A 9144-nucleotide genomic window follows, 5' to 3' on the forward strand; every position below is an offset into this window, starting at 1 on the left:
CTCTGCCTGCACCAAAAGAGATTCCAAGTAAAACTGTTGAAAAAACTTTCTCTAAGTTATTTCCAAGTCTGTGTACCTCTACACCACAGAAGACATCAGAAGCAGCATGGAAAAGGAGGCTTTGGTATTTTCCCCAATGCTTACTTGTCAGGTGCAACCTCAACCAGATTGTAACACACTTGAACCTCTTGAACTGCTCTTCAACAAATGCAGCCTCCCACCTTTTGATGCCTGTCACATCTGCTTCTTTTACTGTCCAAAGCCATTTCACCTGAGCTCCTTCTGAGATCCTTCACAACTTACTCTCATGTTTCCTCTTCAGTTTCATTTTTGAATACCTGTTTCCTTTACCGCTCCAAGATTTCAACTGACATAAGAAGTAGCCCTCAGGCATGATTTACAGCTTAAATTCTCTCCAAATTCCTTAGCCAAAATAATACTGCTACTCTGAACCTTGAGACTTTATTGCTACTATCTCCCTAGAGTGCTAGTAATTTTTAACTTCTGTTCAGCACTATCTCCACAAAAACAAAAAGGAGAGTGCAAATACTCTAAGCATTGAAGAAGGAGCTACTATGACAAATGCAAACACAACAACACAGCCTACAAAAAGAAGGCCAGTGAATTCATTTCAGGTTGCTGATAGGGCCAAGAAAGCTGTTTTATTCAGTCTGAGATGAAAAAGACACTTAAAATATGTCATTTTTCTAAAAAAAGCAGCATTTTAAAAGGCACTTATATGTAATAGCTTGTGCCCCTGATCTAGGGCTACAGAGATTAAGAAAATTATACCCACCTTCAAAGCCCAGGCACCCAGGGGAATTCAATAAACCAGTGAAAGATCTGACAGATCTTTCAAACAGGGTCATGTGAGTGAATGCACTTGCAATCAGATGGCACAACTGTGATAGCTGAGAAAGGAATCTCAAGTTTCCTGAAAGCTGCTAAGCTTAAATCATATCTTCCTCCAGATAACATCCAGGATAATTTGAACACCAGGTCCATACGTCCTATGTTCTCTCTTAGGACAGGACCAGGAAGAAATGCTAACATCAAACTTCCAAGATTAACTCATCTACTTTTTCTTTCTCCCTTAGCCTAAGAGAACAAAGCCCCTGTACTAAACCATTTACAACACTGCATTAGAATTAGAAAAGAGCAGATTGCCAGACAGTCTTGGTAAAAAAACCAATGTGAATGTCATCTACATGGAGCAGATTGTCAAAAATCAATCGGCCTGAACTTGTTCACACAGAAAAAACTACATAACAAGAAAAACTAGGCAGGCAAATTGCAGCAAAAGATGCTTAAAATATTTGCACAGAGAAAGGGGTAAAAATCTCTTAAATTATCTGCTGTGAATTGCTCTGCTCCCAGGTTTCAGCACTGCATTATGTTCTAACATTTAAGCAAGAAAAACAATCAGATTTCCAAAATAATTATTATGTACCTCAGTAACTTTATACTAATATGCAAGGTCTGGAAATCAAACTGAGATCTCATGACAGGCCTGGTATAAATAGAGGAAATATTTCATTATTATAATGCTTGGCTATGCTGTTAAGGATAAATCAACATGATCAAATTTCATGAGTTTTACTTCCAGTTGTGCAAAAACTTATATAATGCCCCACATATCTATAGCGTGATAGGACAAACCTGTCCTTCTCTCATTCCTTTTAACAGGGATAAACTCAAATTAATTTCCCAAATCTCTTGGCTTATGTCATCCACAAAGCATTATCCACAACTCTGTTCTTGAGAAATTGCTCAAGATTCCAAGGAGGTGAAGAAGAATCAGTGCAGCTGCAGGTGAGCTGTAACACCTGGCTCACCCTTACAGATGTACTCAGAAACAACAGTGACTTACACATTTGCAGAATAATCTGGCCCAATCAGGTGACATAAATCAAAAATGTTATTGCTGTTTTCTTTCAGCAGTAATAACCAAACCAGCTCCTGCACCCCAGCCTATGCTCCTAGGGATAAGGCACCCAGGGGAAGCTGGAAAAGACACATGAGTAACGTTTAGGAACAAAACTGTATGAGCATTTTCTTTAACAAACCAAAAATTGTACTCAATTAATAAAATTCATGTCATTTTTTGGTCAGGAACCCACTTGCAGCCCTGCAGGCATGAGCCCCTGTCCCACCCTGCAGCATGGGGCACCCCGGGTCCCACAGCCCTCCTTCCCTCCTGCTTATGGGAACTGGAGGGAGGCACATCACCTTCTTTTTTCATTTCAGCACATAGGAATCAAACCCATCTTTTTTCAACTTTTATCTAAAACTCCCTCATAAATCCTAGTCAAACTCAGAAATCATTTCAGAATGATTGAAATTGTATTGCTTTGGGAATTATTTTCTGGGAAGAAATGAAATTAAAAATTAACAGTTCCACCCTAAATAAAACAGCCCTGTATTCCCTTTCTGGCTATGCCACAAGCTTTTTTTGTCTGCTTAGTTATTCAAATTCTCTTTGCCTGACTTGTCTTATTGTTCAGACACTGATCATGATGCTGCTGGTCTCCAAGGGTGCTACAAAGCTGCATCACTAATATCAGCAGTCTTTGAGACTTCTTACATCGAAGATATCACTGAAATGAAAAATTAAGATTTTGTGCTGAGCTGCAATAACGTCTTTTACTCCTTTGAAAATGAGGCAGAGAGAAGAATCAGATATACAGAGCCACATTTAATTCCAGATAAACTGAGAAAATAACTGCTCTAAAGAGTGTAACTCTATAAGGGCTATTGCTGGATTTCATAAACATTCACATTTTCCTGCTGTCCAAAACTATCATTCCATCAAGCTTTTAACCTTTGTTGTAGAAATTTAAATATTTATTTTATGATAACTTAACTTTTGGTGACAACAAGCTACAATCTCATTTTAAATTGTTTAAAATGAGAGTTTAACTTAGATTTAACCAGAAATGTACATGAGAAGTGATTGCTGTTTGTTGACAGAGGCCCCACCTAGCAGCTCTACCACCATAGCATGCAAAAATCTGCAGTAGAGGAACCATGATGCTGTGCAGAGCTCTCTGAATTGCCTGTCAGAAGTCGCTCTGACTATGAATATTTATGCTTTTTTTTTTTTTTTTCAGATTAATCACCAACAGATCGCATTTTTCCCCCAAAGGATGTTCTGCTGGGGTGGATGGTGCCCTGGACTGACCACATTTCTCCTGGAAGGCCATGGACAAGAGCCTGACGTCAATCTCCAAAGGCACTGGGCTGGCTCCATAAATGTCAGTCTGGGATGGAGCAGGGCTTGCACACACGGCATGGCTGAGCTGATGCAGGTGCTCATAACTTATTGCAGATGGAGATATAAATTGCTGACATCTCTCCCAGGACCACAGCACTAAGTATGTGTGCACAATACCATATGTAAGAGTTTGAAGCCACAATGACTTCCTCAGGAGAAGCATCGTTTAGGGAACTGAACGGTGGAATTTTTTCTTTCATCTGGAGAGAAAGGGCCCAAAGGAAAAGAGTGATGAGATGTTTGTTTATAATTTTTAAATGAGCCTCTAGAAAAGAATGTTGAAACATTTTTGTCCTGGAAAGGAGAAAGATTGTGGTCTTTATTTTTATCACTTAGCAAGGCAATGGCATGAACACAGCAAGGAATCTTCACCATGAACCAAGACAATAAAGGTGTTGCAGGAGAAGGAAATGTGTCTCTTGGCCCTAGTTCAAACAAGGGAAAAATTCAGTGTGTTCTAGAACAGCCAAAGTTAAAATATCATCTATTTAAATTGCAACTGTGCCCTTCCAGTTTGAAACAGAGCAGACTTCATAAGCTTCATACATTAAACTCAGGAAGATAAACCACCCATGGCTTCAATCTATGATTTCAGGGAGGAAGCTGAAGGAGATGGGAACATCTCACCACGTGAACATGAGAACCAATTGTGTGGCTGTGGGAATCTCTACAGACCCCCTTAACCCTCAAAAATGCTAAATAGTGAAGGAAGTGGTCAGATAAGCAGGAAATAAAGATTTTACCTTGCTGTTTGTGATTTAGGAATGTAGCCATAGTATAAGAAATGTTACCAAATTGTCCATTCTGATTCCCCCTTTACCCTCTCACTGTATCCTGCTTTCCAAACCATGCCGAGTTCCCCAGACACTGCTCCACATGCACAAAGATTAAATCTGCTTTGCTAGGCTAGGGAGCCTCTGTAGCATCACAGGAGTAATGCTTGGATTTGATGCAAGAGCAATGGAAGTTGTTCTACAGTTAACAAATATATTGGTATTTAATCCCCCAAACATCGTAAACACTAGTGCAAATATTTTAATAAGCTACTGTGTAGTCATTAAATATTGAAATCTGTTCTTAATTAAGTGCTTCCTTTGACATAATAATCCTCATTTTAAATGCAAGATTTAGCTGCGTTCCAACACAAGGGCAGCAGCATGACATGATGTGTTGGACCATCTGTGTTTACAATCACTGACTTTTCTAATGTATATATGAAAATGAGGTCAAGCCTGTAGCAGGTTGCTTTATTTAGTTGGAAGATAGCTCAGGCTGTTACTAGACACCAAATCCACGACTTTTCAGAAGTCTGGCCAATTACAGAAATGAACTGTGCTGTTGAAATAATACTGCTGAAAGTTTTTCACATTTCTTGGAAAATGATGCAGTGCTGCAGAAGTACTTAAATTTATCCAAATTTTTTGCTGCTACAAGTACCTGTGGCAATGTATGTGCTGAAAATTAGAGGAAAATACAACAGCCATGGTTTCCAGGATTTTATAAATTCTAAACCATGTCCCCATGGATTTTCCCTCCCTTTGGTTCAATAGAGCTGTAACTTCAAGCAGAATTTAGAAAATGTACAATTTTGATTTTAAATTACATTTCCAGGCTCATTCAACATTTCAATATCCTCTTACTCTTATTATTTTTAAACAGAAGAATAATTACTGACAGATTAATGGAAGATGATATTCAGCTGTGCAGTCATTACCAAAAGAAGAATTATACCACCCCAAGTTTTACTTACTTTGCATTAATTAGGACATCATTACTGAAAGAGGCCAAACCTGTGGATGGAGAAGAGGTTTGGCATGGGAAGAGAAGGAGGACAAAGACATCAGAGCATTGTGGAGAATTTCATGCTAATACCTACAGGGAAACAAAGCCACTCCCTGTGAGAGCTGCAGCCACGGCCACCAGGGGCTGTGGGAATTCACATGGAAGGCAGGAGCTCTCTCAGTTTCCCGTGGACTCAAAGTACACTGGAAAAATTGTCTGAGGGATCACTTCCTGCAAACACACACACATCACCTACCTTTACAACTCTTCACCTAGGGGCAATAAACTTCCCACAAGAAATGGGGAGAGCAGTTTTCAGTGCTTGCAAGACACACATCCCCACCCTGCCCAGGAGCTGCATCTCATGCTGGGCTAAGAGACACCAAGCCCTGGGCTTCTGAAACACAACTGATGAACTACAGAGGAGGGCTACTCTTCACTCACCATGTTTGGTGGTTTTTTCCTAAAATCATCAGTGCCTGTAGCCATGTAATAATTTGGCATTCTTTTAGAGAAACAGTCATGCCTCTAGCTTTCAAACTTTCAAAATAAAAAACAAACAAACAAAAAAAACCCCAAAAAACTGTACTAGCTTGTATAGCCAGATGGCAAATAAAATTTAAAGAAAGCAACTGAAATGCATTTAGAATCTCTAAATATATTGAGCTTGAATTTTTATCACTGTGGCTTGCAAAGCACTAAGTTCTATAAATGTACAAAAGGTTGGGATATCCAGGAGGGTGAAGAATTATCTACAGTGACTCCTAAAGTTATAACTAGCAAAAGCTGCATTAAATCAATGTAAGAATACTTATAAAAATAATGCCAAAATGTGAAAGATTGCAGACATCATTCTCAGTCACCATTTTTCTTTTCTTCCTATGCCTTTGATCTGGAGAGAAGCAATAAAAGTAATATGAGCTATGAAAGGAAAATCATATAAAAGGGAGGCATCAGAGGCCCATTAAACACAATCAGTTAGAGAGAATGAAGGACAATACATGACCAAAGAAAGAAATTTCCATTTTAAATTTTTAATCATGACTTTTAAAAATAATTTTAGGCTAGTTTCTTCAGAACAACTGTGGTTTCCTAGAACATTTTTGCCATTTATAGACCTTGCTATACATTCTATCTCAATATGCTTTAATACTGCACAAAGACTTTCTCTAAGCAATTTCTAGCCCATCAACTGCTTGTTCCAAACCAGTAATTATAAAAAGTGTTTTTGCATTGCTTTGCGTTGAACTTCTGGCAATGAAAGATAAAGAAGGAAGTACTTCACAATAGATCCTCAAGCTATTGTTTTAGTGACCAGGCAAGGAAGAATTTGCCTAAGTGACAGCACAAATAATCGAAGTAATGATTTATAGGAAAGATGCTCTACAGATGGCAACCAACTTTCCCACTGGAGGAATGCAAATATTTTCTGGTAAAAAAAAAAAAAAACAAACCAAAAAAAAAAAAACCAAAAAAAAACAAAAACAGGCGAAAATATTTAATCCAACAACTTCAACTATGCTCACTAATAAGACACCTTAAAATATTCAGAGCAATCAAAGCAATCATTTCTATGCACTATTCCTACCTTTAAGTCATATAATCTGCAAATATAGAGACAGATCTTCCTAGTATCAGGATGTGTTCAAGAGACTGATATATTGGTCTAAAAAAATTATTTGATATTGCAGCCATTTCCTTCTTATAAAGACTCATTAATATCACTTGTATTGCTGAATGTGGTTTCTGAAATTCCTCTCTTGCAATTAGCAGTCTGAAACAGCAACCTTTGTCCACCTCCATAAGAACTACATGGTAATGTGGGAAATCATGCTTGGTTACAAGAGAATTTTGAAATTTGCCTGAGAGGAATTAACAGAGGACAAAAACAGGTATGGAGATTCTAATGTGGATCTCACCCTGCAGATCCTAAATAAATTTAAATTTAAAAATTAAAAAAGGAGAAAGAAACCCCAAAATAAATAAGCAAACAAAAAAGACTTGCTGAGAGTCATCTTTTTTATCTACAAATGTTTTATCTATTAAAAAATGTAATTAAAAAATAAATACAGGCATGCACATTGGTAATAAACTGATCACCACAAGCAATTAATCTATGGGACGGAATGTAAGCATGTGTCCTGTTGAATTGCAGAGCTTCTCCTCCTTAAAGAAAAAACTATGGTGCATGGAACCACCACCAAAATATTAATTTTCTTGAACAGTAAAAGCACTAAGCTTTTAGTCTTTTGTTTGCTCATTTTCATACGCTACATTTAATTACAATGGAACTTGAATTACTTATTAGTTTCTGTTGAATATGACCAGTCTGGGAATTCCCAAGAACTGCCTGAATGAAAATGCTCAGTTCAATATTCATGTTCAGCAGAGTGCAAAGTGCATCCACACGTAGCTTCCCTTGCTTTGTGAGCTGTCACAACCACTGCAGGAGCATCTGTGGGAGCACCTCATCCCTGCATTAACAAATCCAAACTGAAGTGCCAACTGCTGGAGTGAAATCAGGAGTTAAATCCACCTGTTGTATTCCCTGCACAACCCAATTGTATCATAGACACTGTTCATTTCTGGCATCCCAGACACAGGTTGGCCATCAAAACACATTCACACCAAGCACTAAATTACACGAGGAGACGCCTCAGCACTTTCAATAGCATCATTAGTTGGATAAATGCTGCATAATACAAGCATTACTATTCAAATTTCCCTGTAATTTCTGAAATGAAAAGTGATCACTTCAGGTACTTACTTGAAGCAAAAGCTATTATGGTTGGCTGTTGGTATTACTAACACCATCACTGAATATATACATATCACTTAATTTTAAAAAATGCATAAGTACAGCATAAATCTGTTAATTATTAGTTTTAAATGGTCTTTAAATTTCTCATTCAAAAGACAGTTTCCAAACGCCTGGCTCTTCCTTTGTGATAAATATTTTGAAAAACGGAGACCCACAGCTAGAGTCTGAACTTTTATTTAGTGAACCTAATGAGACTGTTGTCAAAAATGTTAATGGCAGAAGAATCTGCTTTTTATAATGCATTGTCACACGAGCATTCTTAAGGCAGGATTGTATTCCTAGGGACTGAAACTTCAGCTGCAGCAGCATGCTGCTCATGTCTGAGCCTTGAGATTGCTTCCCTATTCCTCCCCTGAGAGTTCCATGGATTTGGTTCAAGCACCATTGAATGTGATGCTGTATTAATTGCCCTGGAGGGTAGCAAGGCCTTTGAACTGTGGCTGTGAGTGATATTTTGCTATAAGACATGTGTCAGCACTTGCCTGGTTAACTCTAGGGCTGGGTTGTACAGCATGCTGGGACCAAGTATCTGGAAAACTACTTTGCATCCTAATCTTACATCTGTTTTCTATCATGCTGTGAGATTGACTGGCCATTCTATCAGAGAAGCATCATTCTGGAATAGATAGTTTAAGTAAAAATATTGCACTGCCAAAGAATATTAAGGATATGCCATCATCTCTTTTAGTTTGTAAACCAGCTGGCAGAAGGAGACTAAATGAACATTGTGGTTGACGTGCTGTCCTTTCCCTGTGAGAGGAACAGTCTGGGCCCAGCTTGGTACAGGAGAAACTAAAGTTCAAACAGTTCCACAGTCCCACTTGTCTCTGTTTGTGGGTATAAATTTTCTGTCACATATGTCCTGATCACACAATCATCCATCACATAATCCATTACCATCACTATGAGAATATTACCAAGAGGTCACAGCAGAGCTAAAGCAAGGCAGTCAAGGACATGCATGGAAACAGGAATTGGAGGGATATGAGGAATTTTCAGCAAAGCAGAACCATTTGCATGGCTAGAGGCATGTCGAGAGGACAGAGAAACTTAAACTAACTTGTCAATTTCCACTTTCAGTGCCTAAATAATTTTTCCCACTTTCTCTATCTTTTCCCTTCCTTTTTTCCTTCCTTCTTTCTCTCTCTCTGCTTTTCCTTATTTCTACACCTCCCTGCCCCTGTTTCCCTTCACTTCCTTTCTGGTTTAGTCTATTAGGAATTCTCTAGCAAAAAAGGGGACTAAACTTGCTCTTGTTATCAAGCAA

This window comes from Sturnus vulgaris, chromosome 10 (assembly GCF_052056855.1).
Source record: "Sturnus vulgaris isolate bStuVul1 chromosome 10, bStuVul1.hap1, whole genome shotgun sequence".
NCBI lineage: Eukaryota > Metazoa > Chordata > Aves > Passeriformes > Sturnidae > Sturnus > Sturnus vulgaris.